A 13529-nucleotide genomic window follows, 5' to 3' on the forward strand; every position below is an offset into this window, starting at 1 on the left:
ATGGGGGAGGGTCAGAGGGAGAAGCAGGCTCCCTGCCGAGCAGGGAGCCCGATGCGGGACTCGATCCAGGGACTCCAGGATCATGACCTGAGCCGAAGGCAGTCGCTTAACCAACTGAGCCACCCAGGCGCCCCTTAACGTTTTTTTTTTAATAGTACTGTTATTTCTTCCTCTGAATTTCCATAATATGCACCAGTATTCCTCACGTGACAGTTTTCTACCTTATATTATTAATTGTTTTCAATATATGTGCCTTGTCTCCCTAACCTACCTAGATGGTGTGGGTAGAGCCTGTGTATTTCATTCTTATTACTTAACATGACTTACAGAGCTGTCTTCAATAACAGAAGCCAGTGTTTTTTAGTGCTTGCTGTAGACCAGGCATTCTGCATTCCTGATATCATTTAGCATTCATGACAAGCTTGTGAGGTTGGTGCCATTATTATCTCTATTTTCCAGATGGGAAAACTGAGACCTCTGTACACTTAAGCAACTTGACCAAGGTCATCCATCTCATAGTGGCAGAGGCCAGGTTTCCCCCTGTATGGCCTGACCTCAGAGCTTGCGTACTCAACCTCTCTGCTATTCAGCCTCCTTTGTGTTGCCTTCTTCAATAAGGGTTTCTTGCTGAAGATGAATACCCTTATCTTTTTGCCTTCCAGTCCTACTTAGTTGCCTTGTATGGGATGGAAAACTCCACAGGTGCAAAGGGTGCCTGAGTCTGCCGCATGGTGATAACATAAACAGCAGAACAAAGGGTGCAGGGTGTACCATCCCCTCATTGTTGTTGTCAAGCCTTCTTTACTGCTCAGAGTGACGTCTGGAGAAGCAAGAGGCCCATTTGGTGCAAATGCAATTTACCATAGCCCAGGAAGAGCTATTTCTGGCCATACCATTGGTATTAAATTCTCCATTATGTCAAGGAAGAAAGAAGAGGGACCACCTGGGCAAGTATGGTGGAGGTAGCAAGAGGAGAGAAGGGTGGGGAGAGGGAAAGTAGTGGGGGCCATGCTTATGATTTAGCATTTTGCTGAAAGTGAGACCCAACTTCTCTCCTAAACACACACACATACACCCACCCACCCACTCACACACACACACACACACACACGTGTGCACGTGTGTGTATGCACATATGCAACACACATACTTGCATCCACACTTGCCTCTCTGGATGCCCTTTGCCAAGTTGCTTAGTATCTCCAAGTTCCATTTCATCTGTGAAATGAGAGTAATGGTAGTATCTTCTTCATTGGTTAATTGTGGGGTTTAAGTGAGCACCTTAGCACAGTGCCTGGTGGGTAGCTAGGACTCAGTAAACGTTGCACGTTAAAAATCAAACTTCACAATTGTTTATGGCAGAAGGCTTTTACTGTTTGATATCCAAAGAAACTAGAAAAGCTATTGGATTGGAGCCACCAATATTTTGGTGGCTTATTTTTGCCTCTTTTAATGCCCTGTCACTGTGCTCCTGGCTCTTGGGGTTGAACTCAGCCCCCATCAGTCTGAAGCATTCTAGTCTTCACTTCCATCATTTTGACCTTTGTTGGTCCCAGTTTAATGATCAATTGGAAAGATTATCAAAACATGGGACACCTGGAACATTCTTGCTTCCTAAGGAGAATAGCGCAGATAATAGAGCAGATAGTTTTTTGTTGTTGTTTTTTTTTTTTTTAAAGATTTTTTAATTTTTATTTATTTGACAGAGAGACAGAGAGAGAAGGAACACAAGCAGAGGGAGAGGGAGAGGGAGAAGCAGGCTTCCCGCGGAGCAGGGAGCCCGATGCGGGGCTTGATCCCAGGACGCTGGGATCATGACCTGAGCCGAAGGCAGCCACTTAACGACTGAGCCACCCAGGTGCCCCGAGCAGATAGTTTTTAATGCAAATCTCCTTCCTCTTCTCCTCCAAACTGAAAAATGATTTTTTCATGAGTTGTTCTGATTTCCCATACTCCATAGATAAATTTGCCATATCATCAAATTAACATGCCAATAAATCTAAAACTAAATATCATAAAATAGATCTAATCTGAATATACACTTCAGCATTATCTGCATTATGTGCATAATCAGTGAATAGGTCTTACATATGCAAACACAATCATTACTAATAAAATACTAATCAAGATATCACAGAGTAGGATTTTTCAATTAAACTGTAAAATTTTTTTTGCCAGTAACATTTCTTCTTTCTATCTCTTTGGTCTACTATTGATTTTCTGGGTAAATTTGTACAGATAGGCCTTTAGGGAGACCATGAAACTCTGAAGATCCACCATTTTGCATTGAACACAGCCATTTCCTGACTTTGGATCCTGTGGGAAGTTCATATGATTCCAGGGTCAAATCTGAGAATCACTGACTTTTAGGTCAAGACATTATCTAAGTAGAAATTTATACATACACATGTTTAACAAAATATTTCCCAAAGATATCTGTAAAAGTGAGAGAATTTAAGTAGGTGATTTCTAAAGTCTTAGTGATTTCCAGTGTGTTAAGGGAAACTTTACCAGTGGAAAGATGTTTGAGCAATTGGTGTGCACTCAGCACTGTGTTTTTTATGCAGTATCTTGTTTCATTATCTCAACACCCTTCGGAGGCAGGCATTTGGTTTTAAATTTTTTTAGAGAGAGAGAGAGCAAAAGAAAGCATGAGTGGAGTGGGATGGGGGGGCAGAGGGAGGAGAGAGAGAATCCTAAGCGGGCCCTAGGCTAGGCTGACAAGCCTGATGTGGGGCTTGATCTCACAATCCTGAGATCATAACCCTGAGATCGTGACCTGAGTCAAAATCAAAAATCCAGGCACTTAACAGAGTGAGCCACCCAGGCACCCCCAGGCATTTTGTTTTACCTATAAAGTGACTGAGGCGGTGAGAGGAAATAAATAACAAAAGCCGTTCATGGAGCATGCAGCACAAATTCCAGCCTGCATTTGTTGTCTCCAAAGCCAATGCAAGGAAATGCTATCACAGATTTTTGCTATATTTCTATCAACCTTTGTAAAGTAGAACAGTCCATTTTCCTGTCAAAGGGACATTTATCCAGGGTTGAATCAGCAGTTATCCAATTATGGCAAGACGATGGGACTCTTAGTGCTCTGTTCTCTACATTTAAACACACTCTTACAACTTCTCATTTACTAGAATCACTTCCATGTTACCACATGCATTTTTTCCTTACCAGAAAATGTTATTATTGATCCAGAAAGGCCTTCAGCTTCTTCACAAAGACTCAATTCCGTATCTGCCAAAAAATTGGTTCCTTCCTTCTTTTCTTTTGGTGGCATCTATGCCATTATAGTCCCAAGTCTCTGGTGCACAGTTGGGAGGATCATAATCCTGTGGGAGGAGAGTTGATGTTTCTCTGGACAACCTGTGGTTAAAGCAACAGCAATTTATAAGACACAGCTGGGAGGGGAGAGAGGAAATGCAGGAGCAACTTCCTCTTACGGTTCAGTGCTAAGCCTCAGCACATTAGCGGATTATTCTTGTCCATGGAGCTGATGATATCAAGATCCATACCGCTTAATGGCCTATTATCAGAGTCTCTCATGATTTTCAAGTAGCCTGGAATATTGGCATGCTTGACTCTTGTGGCGTAGCTGGATATAGCCTGGCATCCTGGCAAAAGACAGCCAAGGGAATCATATCTGAAGTCTCAACTCATTGATTAGATTATGAGAAATCCTTCAAACTCCTGGCTTTTATTGAGCATTGACTATACGCTAGCCACTACAAGGTGTCTGTCCTGACATGATCTCATTTGGAAATAATTTTGAGACAGTGTTGCTGACTGGTTTGAACATAAACTTTGCCTGCTTGTACCTTTGTGAATGTCAGTTGATGGCAACAGGAATTGGGTTTAGTGAAGTCTCTGCCTAAATGTTGCTTGTTGATGACAGTGATCAGACATAGACATTTTTCACCTTCAGAGTTCATTGGTACCCCATATGATATCCAGAAGAGAGTATCTCTCATGGGCTCAGACATCAACAGGGCTCCTTGATCCTTTAATGAATGAAGTCCCAAGGCTAAGCCCAGTGTGGTAGACAGAATAAAGGCTCTCCAAAAAATTATCCCTCCCAGGGAAGCCCTCTTGAACTACACAGTGACCAGAAAACCCACTCTACCGTGCAGGGACCTCACCCCATTTGTGATGTTCGGCCAGTTTTACAACACTTTCATTGTACATTACTAACCCCTATCTTCACAGATGGTCCAATACAATAATGGCAATACTGGGGACTCAATGAGCTAAATGTGCAAAGATCTGCCAACTACCTGGGCCAAAGGCATTGCCGTTACTCCTTCTAAATCTCAAGCCCACCCCCTTTGGAACTCAGACTCTCACCCTTGGAGACAGTCACTGGACATCCATGCATTCGACCACTGCCCCTTTTGACCCACAGGTGGGAAAAGGGGATATATTTCAATAATGCAAAGATCTAGTTGCTTCTATTAAAACTAACCATGTTGTAGCAGAGCAGTCTTTTCACAGTCTACTCCCAGGGGACACTTACCTTGACCATCACACCTTGCAACCTGGAGAGTCTCTCTATCGGAAAAGACACCTCCACAGAGATTCTCTTCAACCTCCCTTGAGAGGCCCTTAGCACATACTGCTAACCAAACCTTGTGCTGCCAAATCCCAGGGAATGGACTCTTGGGTCCACTGGACATATTTAAAGAAGGCACCAAACCCTGACTGGACCAGTACACCATCTGGTGACAAGAAGGTAAATACTTCCCCAATTGAAATAGAAAACATCTGGGGAGACAGCTTTCCCCACATGTCCAGACCAGGCCTGCATTCCTTTTCTCACTGTTGCTCTTTCTACCTCTTTTGTGCAAAGAACATGCCATTTTCTGCATATCCCAGTTTCTTGCAAAAGGAGGAGACCTCTTTGGATTATAACCTTTTCAGAAATAGCCTCATTTTGGACACGTTCTGCATGGAGCAGTGGGTGTTATATGCAAACAATGAATCATGGAACACTACATCAAAAACTAATGATGTAATGTATGGTGATTAACATAACATAATAAAAAAAATAGCCTCATTTTGATCTTGTGAGCATTTCTAGAGGTTTAGAAGGTTCAGAATTCAAGTCTTTCTTTTACCTAAACTATTAACTGAATCCTGATTCTAATCCAAATGCATGGTTTCTGAATTTACAACATAACAGATCACTACTGATAACCCATATAGTTCTAAACAGTTTCTTTTGAAAAAACAATAGTTTTGAAATGTCCCGGAAGTATTCCTATTCTTGCAACAAGTTCTCTAACTATTGCTTCATGTTCTTCAGTGTACTCTATGTTCCCAAATGTGCTCAGTGATTTCATTCAGTGCATTCCCGCAGTATTTGATATTTTGCTCCTAGCCACTGGGGGAGGACACTTCCAGAAGGCATACAGGACTCCGGGTTTGCCTTCATAGGGAGAATCCTTTTCTTCCTTCAGTCCAACAAGTGCCAATGGAGATTTCAGCTGGCTACTTAAAGACCTAGGGTCCTGGTTTAGAACCGATATATGGGTTGGAATTGTCCTGTGGCTTTGGTTCTGTACTTGCTGTCGCTCAATCCTTTGTACAAACACTGTCCCCAGTGAGGTGATGCTGGCTCACTGGTCTCAATCTTGAGCAGACACAGACGTCACACAGGAAGTATGTGAGAGTTTCTCTCTTCTAACTCTCCCTTTGCCTCAAGTGTCACTTAAGTCGTTTACAACTGTGATGCACGTTCCCTCCGAGAGGAGCCATGCCAACCAGAAAAAGGCCTTTTGCTGGCACTGAAACGCAAAACCGCTAAATCCAAAGAACTTGGCTGTTGGTCAAAAATTCCTCCAAGGAAACTTCTTTAAGTTTTTATTTAAATTACAATTAGTTAATATACAGTGTTATATTCATTTCAGGTGTACAATCTAGTGACTCAACACTTCCAGGCAAACCTGTCGTTCGTCACAACTGCATGACTTAATCCCCACCACCTACTGAACCCATCCCCCCAACCACCTCCCCTCTGAAAACCATCGGTTTCTTTTCTATAGTTAAGAGTCTGTTTCTTGGTTAGCCTCTTTTTTCTTCTCTTTGCTCATATGTTTTATTTCATAAATTCCACAAATGACGGAAATCATATAGTATTTGTCCCTCTCTGACTGACTTACTTTGCTCATCAAGGCAAATCTTGCTCAGAAGGGGGAAATGTGGTAAGTCATAATGGGAAATGTCACAAAACAGAGGCAGGAGGTTTGGGCAGGGGGAGCTCTCACACACTACCACTCCAAATAAACTGGGGACCCAACAGGAAGACATGGACTTGACCTGACACATGGATACTCCATTATTTCGCTAGCAGAACTCTATTCTCATCTCTCCATCCCCACCCTCCCCACCCCCTGCCCACCTCCTCCAACAGGACTCACGCATGAGAAGCCACAACACTTTGAACTCCCCAGATGCCTCCAATGGACTTTTAGTTCTTAACAGCCTTCTAAATTGCCCCCTTTCCTCCTGAAAACACTGAGCCTCTCCGATGCTCCCCAATGTGCCTAAGGTTTAATCACAGCTTCTCTGTCCTACATTCAATTCTCTTTCCTTCCAAAGAAACCCAACATTTGCTGATAATTCCCTGAGAGTTTCTCCCTTTAAGGTTACAAACTGGAGGGCAGTTTGTGTTTTTACCTGGGGCTCTGGTTCCAGCAGAACCTGGGAAGTGGGATCCCAGCTCCTCCTTCTAGAAGGTCCTGAGAGTCAGCAGTGCCTGTATTCCTGTCCCAACTGAATGCGGCTCCCCTTCCTCTGAATTTGGGTCAGGATTTCTCCCCAGAAACAAGCCTGCATGTGTAACAAACCACCACAGCCTTTCTGATGTGGCATCGTGGGACCCCTCAATCCAAGGATCCCTGGGTAAAATAGGTCTTGTTCAAATACCCTCAGGGAAAAGGAGGAATGAACCAGGGGAACAGCCCCCAAAATGCAAGCGACTGTGCTGCTCACCTACCAGCAGGTCCTGGGAAGCCGCCCAGAGCCCCCTCCTCAGCACTCAGCCAACAAGGCTGCTTCTCCGTCGCTCCTCAGGAGGCACCAAGTTGCTGCAAAGGGCCCAGGTTCTCCCCGGGGCGGCTGCAGAACTTATGGCAACGCAGCCCTGGCTCTCGGAGGAGCGTTGGGTCCTCAGGGGACGGCAGAAGCCTTTCCTGCCCTGAGGCACCCTGGCTCAGACAATGCCTTGGCCAGGGCGCGCCCTCTGCCCTCTGGCCTTTGCTGGGCACGCAGGGAAACCGCCCCCTCCCGGGGGTGATGCGCGCGCGCCCTCTGCTGGCCGCACTGGGAATCCCTACAATGCTCAAAGCCAGGGCCCCTCAGCTGCAGGCACAGAGGGTGCTCGGTCCCGCCAAGCCTCTTCTCCAGACTGGGACAGGTCTTTGTGACGGTGCCTCAGACACAAAGAAATCTTTTCCTTCTCCTTTCTGTGTCACTGAAGAATGAAACCGATTTTGTCAATGTCATTAAGTAATTTGTAGTGCTTGCACCACTCCCCTCCAAAATACAGACTGCAAATCGACATAATGCAAAGTAACATAATTGTGTTTACCCACCAAAATGTTCGTAGTAAATAAAAAACTGACACCCATTACACTATTTTTTCTTTCCTTCTTCCTCTGAAGAAAAGAATAATTTCTGGTCAGGTCAGGATATATGAAATTCTATTTATGTAAGACATCATCTAGCACCATGATCTTGATCGTGACAGCGTATTTTCGACTTTGCCAATCAAGTGTTTGGGGACACATAGGTGACAGGCTCCAAATGCAAACCTAGAGGGAGCTACACATGCGTTCTGAATGACTGCATGTCTCCTGAGAGAATGTTTTCAATGAAAAGTGATTTAGACATGGAAGATGGATGCAATCGTTTCCATCAGTCTGGTAAGGAACCAATTTTACCTACAAATACTAATTGCCATCTGCTCACAACTAGAAGCTTGGTGAAGTATGACGTTTCTGCTTGGATGTAAGAGAATGCTTGGGTTTTGTTTGTTTGGTTTTTGTTTGTTTTAAGATTTTTTTTGACACAGAGAGAGAGACAGCAAGAGGGGGAACACAGGCAGGAGGAGTGGGAGAGGGAGAAGCAGGCTTCCCACTGAGCAGGGAGCCCGATGCGGGGTTTGATCCCAGCACCCTGGGATCATGACCAGAGCCAAAGGCAGATGCTTAAAGACTGAGCCACCCAGGTGCCCCGAATGCTTGGGGTTGGAAACCATCCACCTACCCTCTTGCATCAGGATCCATAGTGGACATGAGGATAGCAACCCCCCATCCTGCTGTGCATTGCTAGCTCCAGAGGGAGAATACAGACCTTATTCTCGAATACTTTGGGTCGAGATCAGCAATGCATCTGTGCCAGTTCTAGGCTGCAGGACCTGGGGCCTGGTTTTGGAACTTGAGCAAGCCCCCCCGGGACAGGAGGGCCTCCTTGGCCCATGGTTCCCCCTCCACACACATGGACCACCTCCCCCTTTCCTCCTTGCAATTCCTCTTTGTCCTTCTTCTCTCTAGCCCTATCTCCCTCTGATTCTTCCTCACCCTCTCTCAGGTTCCTGGTGGTGCCACACTCCCTGGGTGTTGTCCAGGAGTCCCTTGAGAGAGAAGCTTATGAACTTTATGAATTAAAATCAGCTATTAAATGGTCTTCCAGGTCACTGATTCGTTCTTCTACCTCGCTTACCCTAGCTGTTAGATTATCTAGATTAGATTGGATCTCATTGATAGCATTTTTAAATTCTGCCAATTCAGCTTTCATTTCTGCCCTTAGAGACTCTATGTTGCCATTAATTGATTTCTCCATTCTAGTCTTCATAATTGCTAGCCTGAATTCCATCTTCCACATCTTGGTTATATCTGAATCCATTTGTATATCGGTGGCATCCTAAGTCATAATCTCTGAGTCTTTCCTATTTTGGGGGTTCCTCCTACTAGTCATTCTGTTGACAGGTGGTTGAGGGAATGTGTAGAGTCCAAATTATTGACCACAACCCAAGCAAGATGCACCTGTTTTCTAGGGACTTAGGGTTGCTGGCCTCTTGTTTTCCCGGCCTGTCTTCTGGGGGAGGGGTCTCCCACCCTGTTACTCAGGCAGCCCTGTTTGGGCAGAGTTGCCCTGCCCACCTGTGGCGGGGGATGGGCTCAGTGAAAACCGTTTTCTGGGGGCTTTTGTTCACTGGCGGCTTTCTGCGTCTCTTCTGAGAGAGCAGAAGAGCCCATTTCCAACCCTCTGCCTCAGAGCAGAGAGATCACAGCCTGTTCTTCAGTGAGCTCTCCAGGCCACACCGTCTCCGTTTCCATCTGTGCTGCTATAAACTGCAGTCCTGGGTTGTGCGCCCCTCAGCAGCATTCCCAGTCCTCGCCTCCAGGTCGGGGCACACCTCTGCCCTTTGTGCTTCTAAAACCACCAGCCGCCCCCAGTTTGCACACGCGGCCCCGCCACTCTGGGTTTCCATCCGGGGGCTGCCCTCAAGTCCTTTCTCTGCCGCTACTGGTCTGCGAGTCTGTGCCCCGTCCCTGGTGCGCGAGGCTATTGCTCACCTGCGGTGTAGGATCCCCACGGCCAGATGCCCTCCCCCTTCCGTTTATCTGTTTATTTGCCCACGGAATCATGGTTCCCCGCTTCGTACCTTGAAACCTGGTTTCCCGCTTCTTACCTCTAAATGAACCTCCTGTGATATTCTGTTTCTAGAGATCCAGATCTATCTTCTTACATCTCAGGCTGATTTCGTGGGTGTTCAGAGTGGTCTGGTAGGTATCCAGCTCAATTCTCAGGACCAGTCGGAATAGGGTCCCCTACTCCTCCGCCATCTTCCTCCCCACTGCCACCCCCACCACCCCCACTGCCCCGCAGGGAGCATGAAGTTGGACAGGGTCTGGCAAGGCTGTTGAGAAGACTTAATGAAAGACCTCATTGTGAGACAGGAATCCATCAAAATCCTAGAGGAGAACATGGGCAGTAACCACTTCGACATCGGCCACAGCAACTTCTTTCAAGATACATCTCCAGAGGCTAGTGAAACAAAAGCAAAAATGAACCTTTGGGACTTCATCAAGATAAAAAGCTTCTGGACAGCAAAGGAAACAGTCAACAAAACAGAGAGGCAACCCACAGAATGGGAGAAGATATTTGCAAATGACACTACAGATAAAGGGCTGGTATCCAAGATTTATAAAGAACTTCTCAAACTCAACACCCAAAAAACAAATAATCAAGTCAAAAAATGGGCAGAAGACATGAACAGACACTTCTCTGAAGAAGACATACAAATGGCTAACAGACACATGAAAAAATGTTGATCATCATTAGCCACCAGGGAAATTCAAATCAAAACCACATTGAGATACCACCTTACACCAGTTAGAATGGCAAATATTGACAAGGCAAGAAATAACAAATGTTGGAGAGGTTGTGGAGAAAGGGGAACCCTCTTACACTGTTGGTGGGCATGCAAGTTGGTACAGTCACTTTGTAAAACAGTGTGGAGGTGCCTCAAAAAGTTAAAACTAGAGCTACCCTATGACCCAGCAATTGCACTCCTGGGTATTTGCCCCAAAGACACAGAGGTAGTGAAAAGAAGGGCCATATGCACCCCAATGTTCATAGCAGCAATGTCCACGAAAGTCAAACTCTGGAAAGAGCTGAGATGCCCTTCAACAGATGAATGGATAAAGAAGATGTGGTCCATATATACAATGGAATATTACTCAGCCATCAGAAAGGATGAATACCCAACTTTTACATCAACATGGATGGGACTGGAGGAGATTATGCTAAGTGAAATAAGTCAAGCAGAGAAAGTCAATTATCATATGGTTTCACTTTGTTGTGGAACATAAGGAATAGCATGGAGGACATTAGGAGAAGGAAGGGAAAAATGAAGGGGGGAAATTGGAGGGAGAGATGAACCATGAGAGACTATGGGCTCCGGGAAACAAACTGAGGATTTCAGAGGGGTGGGGTTGGGGGTATGGGTTAGCCCAGTGATGGGTATTAAGGAGAGCACATACTGCATGGAGCACTGGGTGTTATACGAAAACAATGAATCGTGGATCACTACATCAAAAACTAATGATGTATAGTATGGTGACTAACATAATAAAATAAAATTTTAAAAATTAATAAAATTAATAAGCATCATGGAGATCCCACACAGATCAAGCATGAGATTCAGCTTGGCATTATTCCATTTATGTGCATAATTTAAACCCCATACTGACACCTAGTGAGGTGACAGAGATAAGTGGCATTTCTAGAGATGTTTAAGGTGTAACACCTTCTTCGTTAATATGGGATGATTTGAACACCATAAATCTTTCTTTTTTTTTTTTTTTTCCTTTTTTTTTTTATAAGGAATTAGAATTTTTTTTTTTTAATTTTATTTATTTATTTGAGAGAGAGAATGAGAGAGAGCACATGAGAGGGGGGAGGGTCAGAGGGAGAAGCAGACTCCCCGCCGAGCAGGGAGCCCGATGCGGGACTCGATCCAGGGACTCCAGGATCATGATCTGAGCCAAAGGCAGTCGCTTAACCAACTGAGCCACCCAGGCGCCCACACCATAAATCTTTCTATCCAAAGGCAAATTCCTAGGACAGAAAGAGGTCTATTTTAATGCCATATATTCAGTATCATTTTCATTCAGTTCACACTGATTTTTCCTTTGAGATTTCCTTTTATACTTTTGTTCAAAAGGCTATTCAATTACCAAACATATGTGGAAATGTTAGTTATCCCCCATTTGTTCAATGATCTAGCACATTTGCAATTATGATCAAAGAACATCCTTTGTGGGTTTCACTCTTCTGAAATATATTGAGACTTGCTTTATGTCCAATTCGTGGTTAAATTCTATAAACATATGATATGTCCTTAAAAATAATGACTTTCCTCTATCTGTTCGGTAAAATAACCTATAGATTTCTGTGTATAAATGTATGTAATAATATATATACATATTTCTGTAGCTCTATGTTCATTTTACATAAGTGGAGAATATATTAGTTTTATTTTTTAACATATCTAATATCTAAATGTATAATTATACATACATTTTATGTATTTATTTTGTATCTCCTTCTATATGATAGGTACTTTATACAATTATGTATCTATTTCTACATTCAGATGGTTTAACTGTCCAAATTTCCTGCATCCTTACTGATTTGGGGGCTGCTTATTATCAGCTGCTGAGAGAGGGATGTGAAAATTTGCCACTGGAGGATTTTATTTTTCTTGCAGGCTTTTTTTGAAGATTTATTTATTTATTTGAAAGAGAGAGCAGAGAGAGAGAAAAAGCATGAGTGGGAGGAGGGGAAGAGGGAGAGGGAGAAGCCCACTCCCTGCTAAGCAAGGAGCCTGATGTGGGGCTCAATCCCAGGTCCCTGGGATCATGACCTGAGCTGAAGGCAGATGCTTAACTGACTGAGCCACCCAGGCGCCGCAAAAGTTTACACTTGTTGGTCAGTTGGCTGGTTTAGAAAGTTGTGGATTTTTATCTGGATCTTTTTGTCCATTCGCATTCAATGGGACTGTTTTCTCTTTGGCTTTACATTTACCATCTCATGATGTGCGTTCTATTTGTTCAGACTTCTCTATTTTTTTCTTCTTTTTTAAAAATCTGTTACTATCTGATATTATGCCCTTCACTTTGATCCTGCCTCATGAGCCACATGGAAACAGTCTAGTTTCACAATGAGCACGTTGTGTTAAGTTCACTGTGGTTCCCACAGTCCATATCTTGTGCCCCAACATTATTTCACCCAAAGACCGTAGTTAGCATCTACTGATAACTGGTGGCTGAATTGTTACAATGATTTTTTTTTTTTTAAACGTGATTTCTTCTTTCCAGTGTCTACTTCTATCTTTATTTCTGAGCGAACTTTTGTAGAGATCTTTCCCTTCTCTCCAATCCCGATTTTTAAAGCTTTTCTTAAGTAGAACTCTAGACTCATGATTATCATTCAGTATTAGGAAACTATTCCTGCCATGATTCATTTTGATCTGCAGGTTGTCTTGATTTGGACAGTGGTGACCCTTTCAAGCTGGTTCCTGCCTCCTTTTCACATGAAGAGGTCCTCATTCTCGGTCCTCAGAAGTTCAGGCACGGAAACCCGGACCCTGAGAAAGGATTCACATCTGCTTGATAAAAAAATCTCTCGGTCTACACCAGAGTCCAGTAAGTTTGGGGAACAACCTGATGGGTCTGATAAAGGTTCTGGTTGATAAGTAACCTCATCAGAGGTGGAGTAAGAAGCCACTGGCCTGAGGACAATGCTGAGTCTTCCCCCAAGACAGGCCCTCTGAATCTACTCTTTCCTGGGTGGGCCTGCTTTTATTCTGTTTTCTCTTCTCCATGCAAATATTTTGAGTTCTATTAGGATTTATTTATTTTTATTTTTTTAAATTTTATTATATTAGTCACCATACAATACATCATTAGTTTTTGATGTGGTGATCCATTGTTTTCGTATAACACCCAGTGCTC

The 13529-nt window shown here is 43.9% G+C and overlaps 1 protein-coding gene across 1 annotated transcript in view; it reads right to left on the reverse strand.

The window, feature by feature from the left end:
- The window catches only part of LOC118532907 (acyl-coenzyme A synthetase ACSM4, mitochondrial-like), a 26709-nt gene extending 19503 nt beyond the window's left edge, over window positions 1-7206 (reverse strand). The window contains 2 exon segments of the mRNA XM_078074722.1: window positions 3181-3372; window positions 7001-7206. The gene's annotated coding sequence lies outside the window, so the exon portion shown is untranslated.
- Between the last annotated feature and the right edge of the window lie 6323 nt (window positions 7207-13529).

Source organism: Halichoerus grypus, chromosome 6 (genome assembly GCF_964656455.1).
Source record: "Halichoerus grypus chromosome 6, mHalGry1.hap1.1, whole genome shotgun sequence".
Lineage (NCBI taxonomy): Eukaryota > Metazoa > Chordata > Mammalia > Carnivora > Phocidae > Halichoerus > Halichoerus grypus.